The sequence below is a fragment of the Rhipicephalus microplus genome, chromosome 3 (assembly GCF_043290135.1).
Source record: "Rhipicephalus microplus isolate Deutch F79 chromosome 3, USDA_Rmic, whole genome shotgun sequence".
NCBI lineage: Eukaryota > Metazoa > Arthropoda > Arachnida > Ixodida > Ixodidae > Rhipicephalus > Rhipicephalus microplus.
Genome location: NC_134702.1, coordinates 210,630,223 through 210,653,659, shown reverse-complemented (window position 1 = coordinate 210,653,659; position 23,437 = coordinate 210,630,223). Strand labels below are relative to the sequence as shown.

Sequence of the window (23,437 nt, the reverse complement as noted above, 5' to 3'; positions counted from 1 at the left end):
CTCGGAAACACAACCGGTATCAATAGTTTCCACAAGTTAAAAATTGAAACAGTAAGAAAACCGAGCAACAGTCATTTATTACTGCTCCAGACAGTGCACCCCTCACGACCTAATTAAACTCTCATAAGCAAACAAAAACTCTCATAAGCAAACAAAAAATGTGTACCGCCTTTACCCTGGGTGTGTATTGAACTCACGACCTTCAGATTATGAGACTGACGCGCTGCCTACTGCGCTTCCGAGGCGGACAGGTGTCTCTGAGAAACACAACCGGTATCAATAGTTCCCACAAGTTAAAAATTGCAAAATTAAGAAAACCGAGCAACTGTCATTCATTACTGCTCCTGACAGCGCAGTCCTCACGACCTAATTAAACTCTCATAAGCAAACAAAAAACTGCACCGCCTTTGGCCCGAGTGAGAATTGAACTCACGACCTTCAGATTATGAGACTGACGCGCTGCCTACTGCGCTACCGAGGCGGACAGGTGTCACTGGGAAACACAACAGGTATCAATAGTTCCCTCAAGTTAAAGGTCGAAAAAGTAAGAAAACTCGGCAACAGTCATTCATTACTGCTCCAGACAGCGCACCCTTCACGACCTAATTAAACTCTCATAAGCAAACACAACAACTACACCGCCTTTGCTCCGGGTGAGGATGGAACTCACGACCTTCAGATTACGAGACTGACGCGCTGCCTACTGCGCTACCGAGGCAGACTGGGGTCACTGGGAAACGCAACCGGTATCATTAGTTCCCACAAATAAAAGGTTGAAAAAATAAGAAAACCGAACAACTGTCATTCATTACTGCTCAAGACAGTGCACCCCTCACGACCTAATTAAACTCTCATAAGCAAACAAAAAATGTGTACCGCCTTTAACCTGGGTGTGTATTGAACTCACGACATTCAGATTATGAGACTGACGCGCTGCCTACTGCGCTACCGAGGCGGACAGGTGTCACTGGAAAACACAACCGGTATCAATAGTTCCCTCAAGTTAAAGGTCGAAAAAGTAAGAAAACTCAGCAACAGTCATTCATTACTGCTCCAGACAGCGCACCCCTCAAGACCTAATTAAACTCTCATAAGCAAACAAAAAACTGCATCGACATTGCCCCGGGTGAGGATTGAACTCACGACCTTCAGAATATGAGACTGACGCGCTGCCTACTGCGCTACCGAGGCAGACTGGGGTCACTGGGAAACGCAACCGGTATCATTAGTTCCCACAAATTAAAGGTTGAAAAAATAAGAAAACCGAGCAACTGTCATTCATTACTGCTCCTGACAGCGCACCCCTCACGACCTAATTAAACTCTCATAGGCAAACAAAATTCTGCACCGCCTTTGCCCCGGGTGTGGATTGAACTCACGACCTTGAGATTATGAGACTGACGCGCCGCCTACTGCGCTACCGAGGTGGACTGGTGTCACTGGGAAACACAACCGGTATCAATAGTTCCCTCAAGTTAAAGGTCGAAAAAGTAAGAAAACTCAGCAACAGTCATTCATTACTGCTCCAGACAGCGCACCCCTCAAGACCTAATTAAACTCTCATAAGCAAACAAAAAAACTGCACCGCCTTTGGCCCGGGTGAGGTTTGAACTCACGACCTTCAGATTATGAGCCTGACGTGCTGCCTACTGCGCTACCGAGGCGGACAGGTGTCACTGCAAAACACAACAGGTATCAATAGTTCCCACAAGTTAAAGTTCGAAAAAGTAAGAAAACTCAGCAACAGTCATTCATTACTGCTTCAGACAGCGCACCCCTCACGACCTAATTAAACTCTCATAAGCAAACAAAGAACTGCACCACCTTTGCCCCGGGTGAGGATTGAACTCACGACCTTCAGATTATGAGACTGACGCGCTGCCTACTGCGCTACCGAGGCGGACAGGTGTCACTGGGAAACACAACCGGTATCAATAGTTCCCACACGTTAAAGGTCGAAGAGGTAAGAAAATTCAGCAACAGTCATTCGTTACTGCTCGTAACAGCGCACCCCTCACGACCTAATTAAACTCTCATAGGCAAACAATAATTCTGCACCGCCTTTGCCCCGGGTGTGGATTGAACTCACGACCTTGAGATTATGAGACTGACGCGCCGCCTACTGCGCTACCGAGGTGGACTGGTGTCACTGGGAAACACAACCGGTATCAATAGTTCCCACAAGTTAAAGGTCGAAAAAGTAAGAAAACTCAGCAATAGTCATTCATTACTGCTCCAGACAGCGGCCCCTTCACGACCTAATTAAACTCTCATAAGCAAACAAAACATATTCACCGCCTTTGCCCCGGGAGAGGATTGAACTCACGACCTTCAGATTACGAGACTGACGCGCTGCCTACTGCGCTACCGACACGGACAGGGGTCACTGGGAAACGCAACCGGTATCATTAGTTCCCACAAATTAAAGGTTGAAAAAATAAGAAAACCGAACAACTGTCATTCATTACTGCTCAAGACAGTGCACCCCTCACGACCTAATTAAACTCTCATGAGCAAACAAAAAATCTGCAACAAATTTGCCCCGGGTGAGGATTGAACTCACGACCTTCAGATTATGAGACTGACGCGCTGCCTACTGCGCTACCGAGGCGAACAGGCGTCTCTGGGAAACACAACCGGTATCAATAGTTCCCACATGTTAAAGGTCGAAAAAGTAAGAAAACTCAGCAACAGTCATTCATTACTGCTCAGGACAGCGCACCCCTCACAACCTAATTAAACTCTCATAGGCAAACAAAAATCTGCACCGCCTTTGCCCCGGGTGTGGATTGAACTCACGACCTTCAGATTATGAGACTGAAGCGCCGCCTACTGCGCTTCCGAGGCGGACTGGTGTCACTGGGAAACACAACCGGTATCAATAGTTCCCACAAGTTAAAGGTCGAAAAAATAAAAAAACTCAGCAACAGTCATTCATTACTGCTCCAGACAGCGCACCCTTCACGACCTAATTAAACTCTCATAAGCAAACAAAACAACTACACCGCCTTTGCCCGGGTGAGGATGGAACTCACGACCTTCAGATTATGAGACTGACGCGCTGCCTACTGCGCTACCGAGGCGGACAGGGGTCACTGCGAAACGCAACCGGTATCATTCGTTTCCACAAATTAAAGGTCGAAAAAATAAGAAAACTGGGCAACAGTCATTCATTACTGCTCCATACAGTGCACCCCTCCCGACCTAATTAAACTCTCATGAGCAAACAAAAAATCTGCACCGCCTTTGCCCCGGGTGAGGATTGAACTCACGACCTTCAGATTATGACACTGACGCGCTGCCTACTGCGCTACCGAGGCGGACAGGGGTCACTGCGAAACGCAACCGGTATCATTCGTTTCCACAATTTAAAGGTTAAAAAAATAAGAAAACCGAACAACTGTCATTCATTACTGCTCAAGACAGTGCACCCCTCACGACCTAAATAAACTCTCATGAGCAAACAAAGAAATCTGCAACAAATTTGCCCCGGGTGAGGATTGAACTCAAGACCTTCAGATTATGAGACTGACGCGTTGCCTACTGCGCTACCGAGGTGAACAGGCGTTACTGGGAAACACAACCGGTATCAATAGTTCCCACATGTTAAAGGTCGAAAAAGTAAGAAAACTCAGCAACAGTCATTCATTACTGCTCAGGACAGCGCACCCCTCACAACCTAATTAAACTCTCATGGGCAAAAGAAAATCTGCACCATCTTTGCCCCGGGTGTGGATTGAACTCACGACCTTGAGATTATGAGACTGACGCGCCGCCTACTGCGCTACCGAGGTGGACTGGTGTCACTGGGAAACACAACCGGTATCAATAGTTCCCACAAGTTAAAGGTCGAAAAAGTAAGAAAACTCAGCAATAGTCATTCATTACTGCTCCAGACAGCGGGCCCTTCACGACCTAATTAAACTCTCATAAGCAAACAAAACATATTCACCGCCTTTGCCCCGGGAGAGGATTGAACTCACGACCTTCAGATTACGAGACTGACGCGCTGCCTACTGAGCTACCGACGCGGACAGGGGTCACTGGGAAACGCAACCGGTATCATTAGTTCCCACAAATTAAAGGTTGAAAAAATAAGAAAACCGAACAACTGTCATTCATTACTGCTCAAGACAGTGCACCCCTCACGACCTAATTAAACTCTCATGAGCAAACAAAAAATCTGCAACAAATTTGCCCCGGGTGAGGATTAAACTCACGACCTTCAGATTATGAGACTGACGCGTTGCCTACTGCGCTACCGAGGCGAACAGGCGTTACTGGGAGACATAACCGGTATCAATAGTTCCCACATGTTAAAGGTCGAAAAAGTAAGAAAACTCAGCAACAGTCATTCATTACTGCTCAGGACAGCGCACCCCTCACAACCTAATTAAACTCTCATAGGCAAAAGAAAATCTGCACCGCCTTTGCCCCGGGTGGGGATTGAACTCACGACCTTCAGATTATGAGACTGACGCGCTGCCTACTGCGCTACCGAGGCGGACAGGGGTCACTGGGAAACACAACCGGTATCAATGGTTTCCACAAGTTAAAAATTGAAACAGTAAGAAAACCGAGCAACAGTCATTTATTACTGCTCAAGACAGCGCACCCCTCACGACCTAATTAAACTCTCATAAGCAAACAAAAAATCTGCACCGCCTTTGCCCCGGGTGTGGATTGAACTCACGACCTTCAGATTATGAGACTGAAGCGCCGCCTACTGCGCTTCCGAGGCGGACTGGTGTCACTGGGAAACACAACCGGTATCAATAGTTCCCACAAGTTAAAGGTCGAAAAAATAAAAAAACTCAGCAACAGTCATTCATTACTGCTCCAGACAGCGCACCCTTCACGACTTAATTAAACTCTCATAAGCAAACTAAACAACTACACCGCCTTTGCCCGGGTGAGGATGGAACTCACGATCTTCAGATTATGAGACTGACGCGCTGCCTACTGCGCTACCGAGGCGGACAGGGGTCACTGCGAAACGCAACCGGTATCATTCGTTTCCACAAATTAAAGGTCGAAAAAATAAGAAAACTGGGCAACAGTCATTCATTACTGCTCCAGACAGTGCACCCCTCCCGACCTAATTAAACTCTCATGAGCAAACAAAAAATCTGCACCGCCTTTGCCCCGGGTGAGGATTGAACTCACGACCTTCAGATTATGAGACTGACGCGCTGCCTACTGCACTACCGAGGCGGACAGGTGTGACTGGGAAACACAACCGGTATCAATAGTTCACACAAGTTAAAGGTCGAAAAAGTAAGAAAACTCAGCAACAGTCAATCATTACTGCTCCAGACAGCGCACCCCTCACGACCTAATTAAACTCTCATAAGCAAACAACAAAACTGCACCGCCTTTACCCCGGGTGGGGATTGAACTCACGACCTTCAGATTATGAGACTGACACGCTGCCTACTGCGCTACCAAGGCGGACAGGGGTCACTGGGAAACACAACCGGTATCAATAGTTTCCACAAGTTACAAATTGAAACAGTAAGAAAACCGAGCAACAGTCATTTATTACTGCTCCAGACAGCGCACCCCTCAAGACCTAATTAAACTCTCATAAGCAAACAAAAAATGTGTACCGCCTTTACCCTGGGTGTGTATTGAACTCACGACCTTCAGATTATGAGACTGACGCGCTGCCTACTGCGCTTCCGAGGCGGACAGGTGTCTCTGGAAACACAACCGGTATCAATAGTTCCCACAAGTTAAAGATTGAAAAATTAAGAAAACCGAGCAACTGTCATTCATTACTGCTCCTGACAGCGCACTCCTCACGACCTAATTAAACTCTCATAAACAAACAAAAAACTTCACCGCCTTTGCTCCGGGTGAGGATTGAACTCACGACCTTCAGAATATGAGACTGACGCGCTGCCTACTGCGCTACCGAGGCAGACTGGGGTCACTGGGAAACGCAACCGGTATCATTAGTTCCCACAAATTAAAGGTTGAAAAAATAAGAAAACCGAGCAACAGTCATTCATTACTTCTCCAGACAGTGCACTCCTCACGACCTAATTAAACTCTCATAAGCAAACAAAACATATTCACCGCCTTTGCCCCGGGAGAGGATTGAACTCACGACCTTCAGATTACGAGACTGACGCGCTGCCTACTGAGCTACCGACGTGGACAGGGGTCACTGGGAAACGCAACCGGTATCATTAGTTCCCACAAATTAAAGGTTGAAAAAATAAGAAAACCGAACAACTGTCATTCATTACTGCTCAAGACAGTGCACCCCTCACGACCTAATTAAACTCTCATGAGCAAACAAAAAATCTGCAACAAATTTGCCCCGGGTGAGGATTAAACTCACGACCTTCAGATTATGAGACTGACGCGTTGCCTACTGCGCTACCGAGGCGAACAGGCGTTACTGGGAGACATAACCGGTATCAATAGTTCCCACATGTTAAAGGTCGAAAAAGTAAGAAAACTCAGCAACAGTCATTCATTACTGCTCAGGACAGCGCACCCCTCACAACCTAATTAAACTCTCATAGGCAAAAGAAAATCTGCACCGCCTTTGCCCCGGGTGGGGATTGAACTCACGACCATCAGATTATGAGACTGACGCGCTGCCTACTGCGCTACCGAGGCGGACAGGGGTCACAGGGAAACACAACCGGTATCAATGGTTTCCACAAGTTAAAAATTGAAACAGTAAGAAAACCGAGCAACAGTCATTTATTACTGCTCAAGACAGCGCACCCCTCACGACCTAATTAAACTCTCATAAGCAAACAAAAAATGTGTACCGCCTTTACCCTGGGTGTGTATTGAACTCACGACCTTCAGATTATGAGACTGACGCGCTGCCTACTGCGCTACCGAGGCGGACAGGTGTCACTGGGAAACACAACCGGTATCAACAGTTCCCTCAAGTTAAAGGTCGAAAAAGTAAGAAAACTCAGCAACAGTCATTCATTACTGCTCCAGACAGCGCACCCCTCAAGACCTAATTAAACTCTCATAAGCAAACAAAAAAACTGCTTCGACATTGGCCCGCCTTAGGATTGAACTCACGACCTTCAGATTATGAGACTGACGCGCTGCCTACTGCACTACCGAGGCGGACAGGTGTCTCTGGGAAACACAACCGGTATCAATAGTTCCCACAAGTTAAAAATTGAAAAATTAAGAAAACCGAGCAACTGTCATTCATTACTTCTCCTGACAGCGCACTCCTCACGACCTAATTAAACTCTCATAAGCAAACAAAAACCTGCACCGTCTTTGGCCTGGGTGACAATTGAACTCACGACCTTCAGATTATGAGACTGACGCGCTGCCTACTGCGCTACCGAGGCGGACAGGTGTCACTGGGAAACACAACCGGTATCAATAGTTCCCTCAAGTTAAAGGTCGAAAAAGTAAGAAAACTCAGCAACAGTCATTCATTACTGCTCCAGACAGCGCACCCCTCAAGACCTAATTAAACTCTCATAAGCAAACAAAAAAACTGCACCGCCTTTGACCCGGGTGAGGATTGAACTCACAACCTTCAGATTATGAGCCTGACGCGCTGCCTACTGCGCTACCGAGGCGGACAGGTGTCACTGCAAAACACAACCGGTATCAATAGTTCCCACAAGGTAAAGGTCGAAAAAGTAAGAAAACTCAGCAATAGTCATTCATTACTGCTCCAGACAGCGGCCCCTTCACGACCTAATTAAACTCTCAGAAGCAAAGAAACCAACTACACCGCCTTTGCTTCGGGTGAGGATGGAACTCACGACCTTCAGATTATGAGACTGACGCGCTGCCTACTGCGCTACCGACGCGGACAGGGGTCACTGGGAAACGCAACCGGTATCATTAGTTCCCACAAATTAAAGGTGGAAAAAGTAAGAAAACCGAGCAACAGTCATTTATTACTGCTCCAGACAGTGTATCCCTCACGACCTAATTAAACTCTCATAAGCAAACAAAACATATTCACCGCCTTTGCCCCGGGAGAGGATTAAACTCACGACCTTCAGATTACGAGACTGACGCGCTGCCTACTACGCTACCGACGCGGACAGGGGTCACTGGGAAACGCATCCGGTATCATTAGTTCCCACAAATTAAAGGTGGAAAAAGTAAGAAAACTGAGCAACAGTCATTCATTACTGCTCAGGACAGCGCACTCCTCACGACCTAATTAAACTCTCATAAGCAAACAAAAAACTGCACCGTCTTTGGCCTGGGTGAGAATTGAACTCACGACCTTCAGATTATGAGACTGACGCGCTGCCTACTGCGCTACCGAGGCGGACAGGTGTCACTGGGAAACACAACCGGTATCAATAGTTCCCTCAAGTTAAAGGTCGAAAAAGTAAGAAAACTCAGCAACAGTCATTCATAACTGCTCCAGACAGCGCACCCCTCAAGACCTAATTAAACTCTCATAAGCAAACAAAAAAACTGCACCGCCTTTGGCCCGGGTGAGGATTGAACTCACGACCTTCAGATTATGAGCCTGACGTGCTGCCTACTGCGCTACCGAGGCGGACAGGTGTCACTGCAAAACACAACAGGTATCAATAGTTCCCACAAGTTAAAGGTCGAAAAAGTAAGAAAACTCAGCAACAGTCATTCATTACTGCTTCAGACAGCGCACCCCTCACGACCTAATTAAACTCTCATAAGCAAACAAAGAACTGCACCACCTTTGCCCCGGGTGAGGATTGAACTCACGACCTTCAGATTATGAGACTGACGCGCTGCCTACTGCGCTACCGAGGCTTTTTTTTTTTCTCTTTATTGCCTTTTAATAACCACAAGCAAAAGGATTACATACAAAATATGTACACTTAATAAAACACCAGCTTCAACTTGGCCAGTGCACTTGGTTTAAAAAGGCTTCACAGAAGCCAATTGGTCGAGCACAGGTAACCACTCGGGGGGTTCAGGCAGCGCTTTAAACACGTCTCGTGTATACAGCATACTCTCAACAAAATAGTCTCTCGCTGAACGTGCGTCTACACGCATATGTCGTACATCCATTCTTGTCCTCCACACACTATGCATGCAAAGCAACATTAACATGTCACTCGGCACTTCCCCTGCAGCTGCACACGGAAGAAAACGGATTCCAAAGGCGTTGATAGGTAGTTCTTTTTTTATAGTCCGTTGTAGTACGTCCCACAAGAACACAGCATCATGGCAGTCGAGAAAGATATGGTTTATCGTTTCTGGTTTGCCGCAGATTAGACAGTTGACGGACCACGGTACAAAAAGCCTTTTACTTTTTAGCCATGGCAGTACAGGGAGAGTGCCGGTATGCACTTGAAAGAAGAATGTTTTGACAGAGGGTCTGACCGGCATTCTCTTAACACGTTTAAACACGTCACGCTCAGAACCTAGCCTGCACGAAGCTCGGTAGACGGGCACTGGCAGGAAGACATCAAGAAGGTCACGATACAGTTTCTTTTTAGTCACGTCGGACAAGTATTCGTACGAAAATCTTTCCTTGAGCAGGCGTGTAGCTGTAACTACTTCTCGCAAATAAGGACTGAGTGATCCAGCTTCGAAAGAAAAAGATGACACGACGAAATCAGGTAAGGGGGTCTGCAGTCTTGCTTGGATCACAGTTCTCAAGAAATTGTCAGTTTGATCTCGAGCGAACATGAATCTGCTCACCAACTGCTTAAAAAACAAATGCAAAAGCCCCAGACCACCATATTTTACCCTATGAAATAAGTTGCACCGGCTCGTGCGCTCCCACTGCGACCCCCATATAAAGGTCGCGAATACTCGGTGCATTTTCTGGACAGAAGTGCGGGTCATGGTTAACACTTGTAATACATAAAACACTTTTGCAATCAGAAATACATTGCACACGGACGCTTTTGCAAACATTGATAAATTGCGACCTCCCCACTTATCAGTACAATTTTTAATGCGTTGACGTTCCTCAGACCAATACTCCGTAGCATTGCGGTAATGATCCAAAGGCACACCGAGGTACTTTCCGGGCATGATTTTCCAATTCATGTTACAGTAAACTTCGGGTGTGCTTTGCCACTGGCCATGCCAAAAGCCTAGACATTTTGGCCAACTAATTGCGCTGCCCGTTGCTGCACAGAATTCCCTAGCTATTCGTACAACTTCTTGCACACTTTCTTTGTCACTGCAAAACACTGCGACGTCATCAGCATAGGCTAAAATTCTAATTCCACTGGTCAGAAACGTATACCCTCTTATACTTGGTGTTGCAAGTATTCGTAAACAGAAGGGCTCTAAGTAAAGCGCGAAAAGGAGTGGCGACAAAGCACAACCTTGCTTCACGCTCGAGCGCACAGGAATTGAAGCACTTACTTCTTTGTTGATTACTAAATTAGCCCTACAGTCATGATACACCATTCTAACACCTTCTGTAATGACAGTTCCTACATTCACATGTTCCAGCAATAAAAACAAAATTTCATGTACAACTTTATCGAACGCTTTGTGCAGGTCTAGCTGAATCATGGCCACGCGGTCATTATTTGCATCACAGCATTCTAGAATACTTCTGGTTACGTGTATATTTGTGAATATGGTTCTGCCCTTAATCCCACATGTCTGATGCGGGCCGACAAGGGATGTGACAACACTTTGGAGCCGTCTTGCTAGGACCTTCGTGTATATTTTATAGTCAGTGTTGCTCAAACTGATAGGTCGGTAGGATTCCACTGAAAGTAGCTTTGCGGGGTCATCAGTTTTGGGGATTAATACTACGTGTGCTGTCCTAAATGAATGAGGTGTTTGCTGCTTGTCGTAGCATTCTCTGATCACTCGGTGTAATGCCAGTGCCATTTCTGTCTTAAAAAATTTGTATATGGCAGCACCAAGCCCATCCGGCCCTGGTGACTTGCCGTTACCCAGGTTATCTATAGCTGATTCAATTTCTGCCACAGTGATTTCTACTTCCAGTAGCTCCCGCTCAGAGTCTTCCAATCTCGGCATAAGGGTCAGAAAGTCCTCTTTGAATCGTTCGGGGTCATTGATTGTATGGCTAAAGAGCTGCGTATAAAACTCGACAAAGGCGTGCTTTATCTGTTCGCGGTCCCGGGTAATGTAATTGCGGTATCGAATTTCATTTATCTCTTTGTTTGCTGCATGTTTCTTTTCTTCACTGAGCACTCGCTTAGTGGGCGTTTCACCCATCCACAGCCGTTCAGTGCGAGCCCTTATCATTGCTCCGCGGTACTTTTCGTCGTCGATGAATTCGAGCTTTGCTTTCGCCTCCTTTATTTCTTTCTTAAATTTTCCCGGCACTTCATTTTCTACGCTTAACATGTAGTCTAGTTCGCTTTGTAACTGCCTCTCTTGTTGCCTTTCCCGATTACGTAATACACAGGCTCTTTCAATCGCTATCATCTTTATATCACACTTCATTTGCTCCCACACAGCTATGAAGTTATTGGTCTCCAAACGAAGAGCATTTGAAAGACATTCTTTGGTTTTTGTGACAAATATTTCATCTTGCAGCAGCTTTTCATTAAATTTCCATAGAAACCAATTAAACTTCGCAGCCTTACGTTTTTCGCCAATGTTGACCTTGACCAGACAGTGATCACTAAAACTAAGATGTTGAGTTTGATAAGATGAGCATAGTGGCACCAACTTTGCCGACAAATATATTCTGTCTAACCTCGCGTGCGAATGACCTTGAAAGTGCGTATATCCTACTTCACCCTCTCGCGTCATTACATAACCGACATCTTCCAGCCCTGTCTCGTTCACTATTTTATTCAACAGCTCAGCGCTTCTATCGCGCACATTGAAGCTCGTTGTCTTATCCTCCGCTCTACAGACACAATTGAAATCCCCTAGAACCACAACATTTCTTTCCGTTTTCAAGAACCCTTCAATCGCTCTGAAAAAAAGTTCCCGTTCGTGCGATCTGTTCGGTGCATAAACACACACAACGCGCCAAGGCAGTCCAGAAAAACTGAAGTCGCACACAACCAGCCTACCGCTATCGCAGGTAGACACATTTTCAACAACCGCGATGCTACTACGTATGAAAACGACACAGCCTCCTGACCGCCCAACAGCATGACAAACGCAGACATTGTACCTAGAGCGAAAAACTTGAACCATTTGCTCCGTTTGTTCTTCACTTTCCATTTTAGTTTCTTGTACAGCCAGGAGGTCTATGTCGTTTTCTAACAAAATGCGACTAATCTGGCATTGTCTCCTGCGCGAACACAGGCCTCTTGAGTTCAACGTCGCGATGCAAATACCAGTTTTAAAGTTAGTCGCCATTTCTTGAAGGTTGTTTCGTCAGGTGTCATACTCACGTCGCAACAGTGGTTGCGTGTGCTCAGCGTAGAAAGCCTCGGAACGTCTCCTCCGCTACGGCGGGGCCGACGTTTGAGTGCCCCTACGGTCAGGCGACAGGTTTGGTCGTGGTTTAAAGGTAGGCCGGCGACCAGTCGCCGTCTTTGTTGGAGGTTCACTGGTGGCCGACGTGTCAACATTTCCGGTACCGTCAGGTGTTTCACGAGCTCGCTTTAAAGCGATAGCACCGGCCTTGGTCATCTCGGCGTCCGTTGCTTCCGGGCCGCCCTCTCGCGCAGCTGAAGATGACTTGCTCGCTGCTGTAGCGTCGTCCTCTACTACTGCCGTGTCTAAATTCGTTCCTGGCGCACCAGAGTGCTTGTCGCCTTCATTGGTAGATTCCAGTGCGGCCCCAGAAGACTGTTCAGGGGGCGTGGCAGGGCCTTCCGTACAACCGTCTTCCCTGCTCGCTTCTTCGGCATCCACGGCATCCATCAGGTGTTCAGACACTTCGTCTGTTTGGCCTGGGCCCGCAATGCTGGCGTACGACCTCACACAGTGGGCGTCATCGTGGCCATAGCGACGACAGACCCCACAGCGCGGCACGCGGCAATCCCGTCGAATGTGTCCGATAGCCCGGCATCGGAGGCAGAGCGGTGATCTGCCAGGAATTACGACGAGCGCCATGTCCTCCGCAACTCGTAGTTGGTGTGGCAGGTCGTCCACGGACACGCCCGCGTGTAGCCTCAGCGTGACCGACCGCGTGGTTGAACCTTTGTCATTGCAACCCTGCACCTTCCATTTATCTCTGCTTATCTCGGTCACTTTTCCGTAGGGCGTTAAGGCGACTCGCACAGCCTCGTCCGGCACGCCATGAAGAAGCCAGTACAACTTCAGCCGCACACCTCGATCACGGGGGTCAACCACCATACAGCGATGGTCCTTTAGGTCAAATGACTCCGCCGCCAGCATCTTCTTTTTACCCTCATCATCCTTGAACGTCACTTCCCATACGTGATTCATTTGGTATGCCCCAAGGGCAACCACTTCCGGCAGCAGCGAAAGACGAGCAAGGCTGTCTCGGACATGCTCCACTCGATATGGCCTGGCTTTCAAATTTCCGTGCAAAAAAACCGTGTGCAAAACAGAATCACCTGAAGGCAGCTGAGGCAGAACAACCTGGAAATCTTCGCCTGGCTTTTCGGTACACCTGATACCGCGGCCCACACGGGCCGCTGAAACCGCCCCTACACGGGAGCACATGATAAACACGTCCGTACGCTGTCGCGGCCGGAAGTGGAATCGACTGCGCTACCGAGGCGGACAGGTGTCACTGGGAAACACAACCGGTATCAATAGGTCCCACACGTTAAAGTTCGAAGAGGTAAGAAAATTCAGCAACAGTCATTCGTTACTGCTCGTAACAGCGCACCACTCACGACCTAATTAAACTCTCATAGGCAAACAAAAATTCTGCACCGCCTTTGCCCCGGGTGTGGATTGAACTCACGACCTTGAGATTATGAGACTGACGCGCTGCCTACTGCGCTACCGAGGTGGACTGGTGTCACTGGGAAACACAACCGGTATCAATAGTTCCCACAAGTTAAAGGTCGAAAAAGTAAGAAAACTCAGCAATAGTCATTCATTACTGCTCCAGACAGCGGCCCCTTCACGACCTAATTAAACTCTCATAAGCAAACAAAACATATTCACCGCCTTTGCCCCGGGAGAGGATTGAACTCACGACCTTCAGATTACGAGACTGACGCGCTGCCTACTGCGCTACAGACACGGACAGGGGTCACTGGGAAACGCAACCGGTATCATTAGTTCCCACAAATTAAAGGTTGAAAAAATAAGAAAACCGAACAACTGTCATTCATTACTGCTCAAGACAGTGCACCCCTCACGACCTAATTAAACTCTCATGAGCAAACAAAAAATCTGCAACAAATTTGCCCTGGGTGAGGATTGAACTCACGACCTTCAGATTATGAGACTGACGCGCTGCCTACTGCGCTACCGAGGCGAACAGGCGTCTCTGGGAAACGCAACCGGTATCAATAGTTCCCACATGTTAAAGGTCGAAAAAGTAAGAAAACTCAGCAACAGTCATTCATTACTGCTCAGGACAGCGCTCCCCTCACAACCTAATTAAACTCTCATAGGCAAACAAAAATCTGCACCGCCTTTGCCCCGGGTGTGAATTGAACTCACGACCTTCATATTATGAGACTGAAGCGCCGCCTACTGCGCTTCCGAGGCGGACTGGTGTCACTGGGAAACACAACCGGTATCAATAGTTCCCACAAGTTAAAGGTCGAAAAAATAAAAAAACTCAGCAACAGTCATTCATTACTGCTCCAGACAGCGCACCCTTCACGACCTAATTAAACTCTCATAAGCAAACAAAACAACTACACCGCCTTTGCCCGGGTGAGGATGGAACTCACGACCTTCAGATTATGAGACTGACGCGCTGCCTACTGCGCTACCGAGGCGGACAGGGGTCACTGCGAAACGCAACCGGTATCATTCGTTTCCACAAATTAAAGGTCGAAAAAATAAGAAAACTGGGCAACGGTCATTCATTACTGCTCCAGACAGTGCACCCCTCCCGACCTAATTAAACTCTCATGAGCAAACAAAAAATCTGCACCGCCTTTGCCCCGGGTGAGGATTGAACTCACGACCTTCAGATTATGAGACTGACGCGCTGCCTACTGCGCTACCGAGGCGGACAGGGGTCACTGCGAAACGCAACCGGTATCGTTCGTTTCCACAAATTAAAGGTTGAAAAAATAAGAAAACCGAACAACTGTCATTCATTACTGCTCAAGACAGTGCACCCCTCACGACCTAAATAAACTCTCATGAGCAAACAAAAAAATCTGCAACAAATTTGCCCCAGGTGAGGATTGAACTCAAGACCTTCAGATTATGAGACTGACGCGTTGCCTACTGCGCTACCGAGGTGAACAGGCGTTACTGGGAAACACAACCGGTATCAATAGTTCCCACATGTTAAAGGTCGAAAAAGTAAGAAAACTCAGCAACAGTCATTCATTACTGCTCAGGACAGCGCACCCCTCACAACCTAATTAAACTCTCATGGGCAAAAGAAAATCTGCACCGTCTTTGCCCCGGGTGTGGATTGAACTCACGACATTCAGATTATGAGACTGACGCGCTGCCTACTGCGCTACCGAGGCGGACAGGTGTCACTGGGAAACACAACCGGTATCAATAGTTCCCTCAAGTTAAAGGTCGAAAAAGTAAGAAAACTCAGCAACAGTCATTCATTACTGCTCCAGACAGCGCACCCCTCAAGACCTAATTAAACTCTCATAAGCAAACAAAAAACTGCACCGTCTTTGGCCTGGGTGAGAATTGAACTCACGACCTTCAGATTATGAGACTGACGCGCTGCCTACTGCGCTACCGAGGCGGACAGGTGTCACTGGGAAACACAACCGGTATCAATAGTTCCCTCAAGTTAAAGGTCGAAAAAGTAAGAAAACTCAGCAACAGTCATTCATTACTGCTCCAGACAGCTCACCCCTCAAGACCTAATAAACTCTCATAAGCAAACAAAAAAACTGCACCGCCTTTGGCCCGGGTGAGGATTGAACTCACGACCTTCAGATTATGAGCCTGACGCGCTGCCTACTGCGCTACCGAGGCGGACAGGTGTCACTGCAAAACACAACAGGTATCAATAGTTCCCACAAGTTAAAGGTCGAAAAAGTAAGAAAACTCAGCAACAGTCATTCATTACTGCTTCAGACAGCGCACCCCTCACGACCTAATTAAACTCTCATAAGCAAACAAAGAACTGCACCACCTTTGCCCCGGGGGAGGATTTAACTCACGACCTTCAGATTATGAGACTGACGCGCTGCCTACTGCGCTACCGAGGCGGACAGGTGTCACTGGGAAACACAACCGGTATCAATAGTTCCCACACGTTAAAGGTCGAAAAAGTAAGAAAATTCAGCAACAGTCATTCGTTACTGCTCGTAACAGCGCACCCCTCACGACCTAATTAAACTCTCATAGGCAAACAAAAATTCTGCACCGCCTTTGCCCCGGGTGTGGATTGAACTCACGACCTTGAGATTATGAGACTGACGCGCCGCCTACTGCGCTACCGAGGTGGACTGCTGTCACTGGGAAACACAACCGGTATCAGTAGTTCCCACAAGTTAAAGGTCGAAAAAGTAAGAAAACTCAGCAATAGTCATTCATTACTGCTCCAGACAGCGGCCCCTTCACGACCTAATTAAACTCTCATAAGCAAACAAAACATATTCACCGCCTTTGCCCCGGGAGAGGATTGAACTCACGACCTTCAGATTACGAGACTGACGCGCTGCCTACTGCGCTACCGACACGGACAGGGGTCACTGGGAAACGCAACCGGTATCATTAGTTCCCACAAATTAAAGGTTGAAAAAATAAGAAAACCGAACAACTGTCATTCATTACTGCTCAAGACAGTGCACCCCTCACGACCTAATTAAACTCTCATGAGCAAACAAAAAATCTGCAACAAACTTGCCCCGGGTGAGGATTGAACTCACGACCTTCAGATTATGAGACTGACGCGCTGCCTACTGCGCTACCGAGGCGAACAGGCGTCACTGGGAAACACAACCGGTATCAATAGTTCCCACATGTTAAAGGTCGAAAAAGTAAGAAAACTCAGCAACAGTCATTCATTACTGCTCAGGACAGCGCACCCCTCACAACCTAATTAAACTCTCATAGGCAAACAAAAAATCTGCACCGCCTTTGCCCCGGGTGTGGATTGAACTCACGACCTTCAGATTATGAGACTGAAGCGCCGCCTACTGCGCTTCCGAGGCGGACTGGTGTCACTGGGAAACACAACCGGTATCAATAGTTCCCACAAGTTAAAGGTCGAAAAAATAAAAAAACTCAGCAACAGTCATTCATTACTGCTCCAGACAGCGCACCCTTCACGACCTAATTAAACTCTCATAAGCAAACTAAACAACTACACCGCCTTTGCCCGGGTGAGGATGGAACTCACGATCTTCAGATTATGAGACTGACGCGCTGCCTACTGCGCTACCGAGGCGGACAGGGGTCACTGCGAAACGCAACCAGTATCATTCGTTTCCACAAATTAAAGGTCGAAAAAATAAGAAAACTGGGCAACAGTCATTCATTACTGCTCCAGACAGTGCACCCCTCCCGACCTAATTAAACTCTCATGAGCAAACAAAAAATCTGCACCGCCTTTGCCCCGGGTGAGGATTGAACTCACGACCTTCAGATTATGAGACTGACGCGCTGCCTACTGCACTACCGAGGCGGACAGGTGTGACTGGGAAACACAACCGGTATCAATAGTTCCCACAAGTTAAAGGTCAAAAAAGTAAGAAAACTCAGCAACAGTCAATCATTACTGCTCCAGACAGCGCACCCCTCACGACCTAATTAAACTCTCATAAGCAAACAACAAAACTGCACCGCCTTTACCCCGGGTGGGGATTGAACTCACGACCTTCAGAATGTGAGACTGACGCGCTGCCTACTGCGCTACCAAGGCGGACAGGGGTCACTGGGAAACACAACCGGTATCAATGGTTTCCACAAGTTAAAAATTGAAACAGTAAGAAAACCGAGCAACAGTCATTTATTACTGCTCCAGACAGCGCACCCCTCAAGACCTAATTAAACTCTCATAAGCAAACAAAAAATGTGTACCGCCTTTACCCTGGGTGTGTATTGAACTCACGACCTTCAGATTATGAGACTGACGTGCTGCCTACTGCGCTTCCGAGGCGGACAGGTGTCTCTGGAAACACAACCGGTATCAATAGTTCCCACAAGTTAAAGATTGAAAAATTAAGAAAACCGAGCAACTGTCATTCATTACTGCTCCTGACAGCGCACTCCTCACGACCTAATTAAACTCTCATAAACAAACAAAAAACTTCACCGCCTTTGCTCCGGGTGAGGATTGAACTCACGACCTTCAGAATATGAGACTGACGCGCTGCCTACTGCGCTACCGAGGCAGACTGGGGTCACTGGGAAACGCAACCGGTATCATTAGTTCCCACAAATTAAAGGTTGAAAAAATAAGAAAACCGAGCAACAGTCATTCATTACTTCTCCAGACAGTGCACTCCTCACGACCTAATTAAACTCTCATAAGCAAACAAAACATATTCACCGCCTTTGCCCCGGGAGAGGATTGAACTCACGACCTTCAGATTACGAGACTGACGCGCTGCCTACTGAGCTACCGACGCGGACAGGGGTCACTGGGAAACGCAACCGGTATCATTAGTTCCCACAAATTAAAGGTTGAAAAAATAAGAAAACCGAACAACTGTCATTCATTACTGCTCAAGACAGTGCACCCCTCACGACCTAATTAAACTCTCATGAGCAAACAAAAAATCTGCAACAAATTTGCCCCGGGTGAGGATTAAACTCACGACCTTCAGATTATGAGACTGACGCGTTGCCTACTGCGCTACCGAGGCGGACTGGTGTCACTGGGAAACACAACCGGTATCAATAGTTCCCACAAGTTAAAGGTCGAAAAAGTAAGAAAACTCAGCAACAGTCATTCATTACTGCTCCAGACAGCGGCCCCTTCACGACCTAATTAAACTATCAGAAGCAAAGAAACCAACTACACAGCCTTTGCCCCGGGTGAGGATGGAACTCACGACCTTCAGATTATGAGACTGACGCGCTGCCTACTGCGCTACCGAGGCGGACAGGGGTCACTGCGAAACGCAACAGGTATCATTAGTTCCCACAAATTAAAGGTCGAAAAAGTAGGAAAACCGAGCAACAGTCATTCATTACTTCTCCAGACAGTGCACCCCTCACGACCTAATTAAACTCTCATAAGCAAACAAAAAACTTTACCGCCTTTGCCCCGGGTGAGGTTTGACCTCACGACCTTCAGATTATGAGAGTGACGCGCTGCCTACTGCGCTACTGAGGCGGACAGGTGTCATTGGGAAACACAACAGGTATCAATATTTCCCTCAAGTTAAAGGTCGAAAAAGTAAGAAAACTCGGCAACAGTCATTCAATACTGCTCCAGACAGCGCACCCTTCACGACCTAATTAAACTCTCATAAACAAACAAAAAAACTTCACCGCCTTTGCCCCGGGTGAGGATTGAACTCACGACCTTCAGAATATGAGACTGACGCGCTGCCTACTGCGCTTCCGAGGCAGACTGGGGTCACTGGGAAACGCAACCGGTATCATTAGTTCCCACAAATTAAAGGTTGAAAAAATAAGAAAACCGAGCAACTGTCATTCATTACTGCTCCTGACAGCGCACTCCTCACGACCTAATTAAACTCTCATAAGCAAACAAAAAACTGCACCGTCTTTGGCCTGGGTGAGAATTGAACTCACGACCTTCAGATTATGAGACTGACGCGCTGCCTACTGCGCTACCGAGGCGGACATGTGTCACTGGGAAACACAACTGGTATCAATAGTTCCCTCAAGTTAAAGGTCGAAAAAGTAAGAAAACTCAGCAACAGTCATTCATTACTGCTCCAGACAGCGCACCCCTCAAGAAGGCCTTGAGGTCTAGGCCCGCGTGACATTAGGACTTCTAGTGTAACGTGAGATAGGGTGAACCCCACGCCCTGCGCGGCCGGAGGGAATCCCGCATGCTGGAACCCAATAAAGTTTATTCTCTCTCTCTCAAGACCTAATTAAACTCTCATAAGCAAACAAAAAAACTGCACCGCCTTTGGCCCGGGTGAGGATTGAACTCACGACCTTCAGATTATGAGCCTGACGCGCAGCCTACTGCGCTACCGAGGCGGACAGGTGTCACTGCAAAACACAACAGGTATCAATAGTTCCCACAAGTTAAAGGTCGAAAAAGTAAGAAAACTCAGCAACAGTCATTCATTACTGCTTCAGACAGCGCACCCCTCACGACCTAATTAAACTCTCATAGGCAAACAAAAATTCTGCACCGCCTTTGCCCCGGGTGTGGATTGAACTCACGACCTTGAGATTATGAGACTGACGCGCCGCCTACTGCGCTACCGAGGCGGACTGGTGTCACTGGGAAACACAACCGGTATCAATAGTTCCCACAAGTTAAAGGTCGAAAAAGTAAGAAAACTCAGCAACAGTCATTCATTACTGCTCCAGACAGCGGCCCCTTCACGACCTAATTAAACTATCAGAAGCAAAGAAACCAACTACACAGCCTTTGCCCCGGGTGAGGATGGAACTCACGACCTTCAGATTATGAGACTGACGCGCTGCCTACTGCGCTACCGAGGCGGACAGGGGTCACTGCGAAACGCAACAGGTATCATTAGTTCCCACAAATTAAAGGTCGAAAAAGTAGGAAAACCGAGCAACACTCATTCATTACTTCTCCAGACAGTGTACCCCTCACGACCTAATTAAACTCTCATAAGCAAATAAAACATATTCACCGCCTTTGCCCCGGGAGAGGATTGAACTCACGACCTTCAGATTACGAGACTGACGCACTGCCTACTGCGCTACCGACGCGGACAGGGGTCACTGGGAAACGCATCCAGTATCATTAGTTCCCACAAATTAAAGGTGGTAAAAGTAAGAAAACTGAGCAATAGTCATTTATTACTGCTCCAGACAGTGCACCCCTCACGACCTAATTAAACTCTCATGAGCAAACAAAAAATCTGCAACAAATTTGCCCCGGGTGAGGATTGAACTCACGACCTTCAGATTATGAGACTGACGCGCTGCCTAGTGCGCTTCCGAGGCAGACAGGGGTCACTGGGAAACGCAACCGGTATCATTAGTTCCCACAAACTATAGGACGAAAAAGTAAGAAAACCGAGCAACAGTCATTCATTACTGCTCGAGACAGCGCACCCCTCACGACCCAATAAATCTCTCATAGGAAAACAAAAAAATCTGCAACACCTTTGCCCCGGGTGGGGATTGAACTCACGACCTTCAGATTATGAGACAGACGTGCTGCCTTTGCGCTACCGAGGCGGACAGGTGTCACTGGGAAACACAACCGTAACAATAGTTCCCACACGTTAAAGGTCGAAAAAGTAAGAAAATTCAGCAACAGTCATTCGTTACTGCTCCAAACAGCGCACCCCTCACGACCTCATTAAACTCTCATAGGCAAACAAAAAGTCTGCACCGCCTTTGCCCCGGGTGTGGATTGAACTCACGACCTTGAGATTATGAGACTGACGCACCGCCTACTGCGCTACCGAGGCGGACTGGTGTCACTGGGAAACACAACCGGTATCAATAGTTCCCACAAGTTAAAGGTCGAAAAAGTAAGAAAACTCAGCTACAGTCATTCATTACTGCTCCAGACAGCGCACCCTTCACGACCTAATAAACTCTCATAAAAAACAAAAAAACTTCACCGCCTTTGCCCCGGGTGAGGACTGAACTCACGACCTTCAGAATATGAGACTGACGCGCTGCCTACTGCGCTACCGAGGCAGACTGGGGTCACTGGGAAACACAACCGGTATCAATAGTTCCCTCAAGTTAAAGGTCGAAAAAGTAAAAAAACTCAGCAACAGTCATTCATTACTGCTCCAGACAGCGCACCCCTCAAGACCTAATAAACTCTCATAAGCAAACAAAAAAACTGCACCGCCTTTGGCCCGGGTGAGGATTGAACTCACGACCTTGAGATTATGAGACTGACGCGCTGCCTACTGCACTACCGAGGCGGACAGGTGTCTCTGGGAAACGCAACCGGTATCAAGAGGTCCCACAAGTTAAAAATTGAAAAATTAGGAAAACCGAGCAACTGTCATTCATTACTGCTCCTGACAGCGCACTCCTCACGACCTAATTAAACTCTCATAAGCAAACAAAAAACTGCACCGCCTTTGGCCCGGGTGAGAATTGAACTCACGACCTTCAGATTATGAGAGTGACGCGCTGCCTACTGCGCTACCGAGGCGGACAGGTGTCATTGGGAAACACAACAGGTATCAATATTTCCCTCAAGTTAAAGGTCGAAAAAGTAAGAAAACTCGGCAACAGTCATTCAATACTGCTCCAGACAGCGCACCCTTCACGACCTAATTAAACTCTCATAAACAAACAAAAAAACTTCACCGCCTTTGCCCCGGGTGAGGATTGAACTCACGACCTTCAGAATATGAGACTGACGCGCTGCCTACTGCGCTTCCGAGGCAGACTGGGGTCACTGGGAAACGCAACCGGAATCATTAGTTCCCACAAATTAAAGGTTGAAAAAATAAGAAAACCGAGCAACTGTCATTCATTACTGCTCCTGACAGCGCACTCCTCAAGACCTAATTAAACTCTCATAAGCAAACAAAAAAACTGCACCGCCTTTGGCCCGGGTGAGGATTGAACTCACGACCTTCAGATTATGAGCCTGACGCGCTGCCTACTGCGCTACCGAGGCGGACATGTGTCACTGGGAAACACAACTGGTATCAATAGTTCCCACAAGTTAAAGGTCGAAAAAGTAAGAAAACTCAGCAACAGTCATTCATTACTGCTTCAGACAGCGCACCCCTCACGACCTAATTAAACTCTCATAAGCAAATAAAACATATTCACCGCCTTTGCCCCGGGAGAGGATTGAACTCACGACCTTCAGATTACGAGACTGACGCACTGCCTACTGCGCTACCGACGCGGACAGGGGTCACTGGGAAACGCATCCAGTATCATTAGTTCCCACAAATTAAAGGTGGTAAAAGTAAGAAAACTGAGCAACAGTCATTTATTACTGCTCCAGACAGTGCACCCCTCACGCCCTATAAACTCTCATGAGCAAACAAAAAATCTGCAACAAATTTGCCCCGGGTGAGGATTGAACTCACGACCTTCAGATTATGAGACTGACGCGCTGCCTAGTGCGCTTCCGAGGCAGACAGGGGTCACTGGGAAACGCAACCGGTATCATTAGTTCCCACAAACTATAGGACGAAAAAGTAAGAAAACCGAGCAACAGTCATTCATTACTGCTCCAGACAGCGCACCCCTCACGACCCAATAAATCTCTCATAGGAAAACAAAAAAATCTGCAACACCTTTGCCCCGGGTGGGGATTGAACTCACGACCTTCAGATTATGAGACAGACGTGCTGCCTTTGCACTA

General features: G+C 47.5%; 28 non-coding genes across 28 annotated transcripts; all 28 read right to left on the bottom strand.

The window, feature by feature from the left end:
• Positions 1-408: 408 nt before the first annotated feature.
• On the bottom strand, positions 409-481 carry TRNAM-CAU (transfer RNA methionine (anticodon CAU)). The gene has a single exon. It is a non-coding gene; the product is annotated as a tRNA-Met (tRNA).
• A 637-nt stretch (positions 482-1,118) lies between these two features.
• TRNAM-CAU (transfer RNA methionine (anticodon CAU)) lies at positions 1,119-1,191 on the bottom strand. Its single transcript has one exon. It is a non-coding gene; the product is annotated as a tRNA-Met (tRNA).
• A 636-nt stretch (positions 1,192-1,827) lies between these two features.
• TRNAM-CAU (transfer RNA methionine (anticodon CAU)) lies at positions 1,828-1,900 on the bottom strand. Its single transcript has one exon. It is a non-coding gene; the product is annotated as a tRNA-Met (tRNA).
• Positions 1,901-2,538: 638 nt separating this feature from the next.
• Positions 2,539-2,611, bottom strand: TRNAM-CAU (transfer RNA methionine (anticodon CAU)). The gene has a single exon. It is a non-coding gene; the product is annotated as a tRNA-Met (tRNA).
• Positions 2,612-3,247: 636 nt separating this feature from the next.
• TRNAM-CAU (transfer RNA methionine (anticodon CAU)) lies at positions 3,248-3,320 on the bottom strand. The gene has a single exon. It is a non-coding gene; the product is annotated as a tRNA-Met (tRNA).
• Positions 3,321-4,195: 875 nt separating this feature from the next.
• Positions 4,196-4,268, bottom strand: TRNAM-CAU (transfer RNA methionine (anticodon CAU)). The gene has a single exon. It is a non-coding gene; the product is annotated as a tRNA-Met (tRNA).
• A 163-nt stretch (positions 4,269-4,431) lies between these two features.
• On the bottom strand, positions 4,432-4,504 carry TRNAM-CAU (transfer RNA methionine (anticodon CAU)). Its single transcript has one exon. It is a non-coding gene; the product is annotated as a tRNA-Met (tRNA).
• A 637-nt stretch (positions 4,505-5,141) lies between these two features.
• Positions 5,142-5,214, bottom strand: TRNAM-CAU (transfer RNA methionine (anticodon CAU)). Its single transcript has one exon. It is a non-coding gene; the product is annotated as a tRNA-Met (tRNA).
• Positions 5,215-5,850: 636 nt separating this feature from the next.
• On the bottom strand, positions 5,851-5,923 carry TRNAM-CAU (transfer RNA methionine (anticodon CAU)). Its single transcript has one exon. It is a non-coding gene; the product is annotated as a tRNA-Met (tRNA).
• A 401-nt stretch (positions 5,924-6,324) lies between these two features.
• On the bottom strand, positions 6,325-6,397 carry TRNAM-CAU (transfer RNA methionine (anticodon CAU)). Its single transcript has one exon. It is a non-coding gene; the product is annotated as a tRNA-Met (tRNA).
• Positions 6,398-6,560: 163 nt separating this feature from the next.
• Positions 6,561-6,633, bottom strand: TRNAM-CAU (transfer RNA methionine (anticodon CAU)). The gene has a single exon. It is a non-coding gene; the product is annotated as a tRNA-Met (tRNA).
• An 874-nt stretch (positions 6,634-7,507) lies between these two features.
• On the bottom strand, positions 7,508-7,580 carry TRNAM-CAU (transfer RNA methionine (anticodon CAU)). Its single transcript has one exon. It is a non-coding gene; the product is annotated as a tRNA-Met (tRNA).
• A 1,110-nt stretch (positions 7,581-8,690) lies between these two features.
• On the bottom strand, positions 8,691-8,763 carry TRNAM-CAU (transfer RNA methionine (anticodon CAU)). Its single transcript has one exon. It is a non-coding gene; the product is annotated as a tRNA-Met (tRNA).
• Positions 8,764-14,247: 5,484 nt separating this feature from the next.
• On the bottom strand, positions 14,248-14,320 carry TRNAM-CAU (transfer RNA methionine (anticodon CAU)). Its single transcript has one exon. It is a non-coding gene; the product is annotated as a tRNA-Met (tRNA).
• Positions 14,321-14,956: 636 nt separating this feature from the next.
• Positions 14,957-15,029, bottom strand: TRNAM-CAU (transfer RNA methionine (anticodon CAU)). Its single transcript has one exon. It is a non-coding gene; the product is annotated as a tRNA-Met (tRNA).
• An 873-nt stretch (positions 15,030-15,902) lies between these two features.
• On the bottom strand, positions 15,903-15,975 carry TRNAM-CAU (transfer RNA methionine (anticodon CAU)). Its single transcript has one exon. It is a non-coding gene; the product is annotated as a tRNA-Met (tRNA).
• Positions 15,976-16,138: 163 nt separating this feature from the next.
• TRNAM-CAU (transfer RNA methionine (anticodon CAU)) lies at positions 16,139-16,211 on the bottom strand. Its single transcript has one exon. It is a non-coding gene; the product is annotated as a tRNA-Met (tRNA).
• Positions 16,212-16,849: 638 nt separating this feature from the next.
• Positions 16,850-16,922, bottom strand: TRNAM-CAU (transfer RNA methionine (anticodon CAU)). Its single transcript has one exon. It is a non-coding gene; the product is annotated as a tRNA-Met (tRNA).
• A 637-nt stretch (positions 16,923-17,559) lies between these two features.
• Positions 17,560-17,632, bottom strand: TRNAM-CAU (transfer RNA methionine (anticodon CAU)). Its single transcript has one exon. It is a non-coding gene; the product is annotated as a tRNA-Met (tRNA).
• A 164-nt stretch (positions 17,633-17,796) lies between these two features.
• Positions 17,797-17,869, bottom strand: TRNAV-CAC (transfer RNA valine (anticodon CAC)). Its single transcript has one exon. It is a non-coding gene; the product is annotated as a tRNA-Val (tRNA).
• Positions 17,870-18,268: 399 nt separating this feature from the next.
• Positions 18,269-18,341, bottom strand: TRNAM-CAU (transfer RNA methionine (anticodon CAU)). Its single transcript has one exon. It is a non-coding gene; the product is annotated as a tRNA-Met (tRNA).
• A 401-nt stretch (positions 18,342-18,742) lies between these two features.
• Positions 18,743-18,815, bottom strand: TRNAM-CAU (transfer RNA methionine (anticodon CAU)). The gene has a single exon. It is a non-coding gene; the product is annotated as a tRNA-Met (tRNA).
• Positions 18,816-18,979: 164 nt separating this feature from the next.
• On the bottom strand, positions 18,980-19,052 carry TRNAM-CAU (transfer RNA methionine (anticodon CAU)). Its single transcript has one exon. It is a non-coding gene; the product is annotated as a tRNA-Met (tRNA).
• Positions 19,053-19,452: 400 nt separating this feature from the next.
• Positions 19,453-19,525, bottom strand: TRNAM-CAU (transfer RNA methionine (anticodon CAU)). Its single transcript has one exon. It is a non-coding gene; the product is annotated as a tRNA-Met (tRNA).
• Positions 19,526-20,534: 1,009 nt separating this feature from the next.
• On the bottom strand, positions 20,535-20,607 carry TRNAM-CAU (transfer RNA methionine (anticodon CAU)). The gene has a single exon. It is a non-coding gene; the product is annotated as a tRNA-Met (tRNA).
• A 1,109-nt stretch (positions 20,608-21,716) lies between these two features.
• On the bottom strand, positions 21,717-21,789 carry TRNAM-CAU (transfer RNA methionine (anticodon CAU)). Its single transcript has one exon. It is a non-coding gene; the product is annotated as a tRNA-Met (tRNA).
• A 636-nt stretch (positions 21,790-22,425) lies between these two features.
• On the bottom strand, positions 22,426-22,498 carry TRNAM-CAU (transfer RNA methionine (anticodon CAU)). Its single transcript has one exon. It is a non-coding gene; the product is annotated as a tRNA-Met (tRNA).
• Positions 22,499-22,662: 164 nt separating this feature from the next.
• On the bottom strand, positions 22,663-22,735 carry TRNAM-CAU (transfer RNA methionine (anticodon CAU)). The gene has a single exon. It is a non-coding gene; the product is annotated as a tRNA-Met (tRNA).
• Between the last annotated feature and the right edge of the window lie 702 nt (positions 22,736-23,437).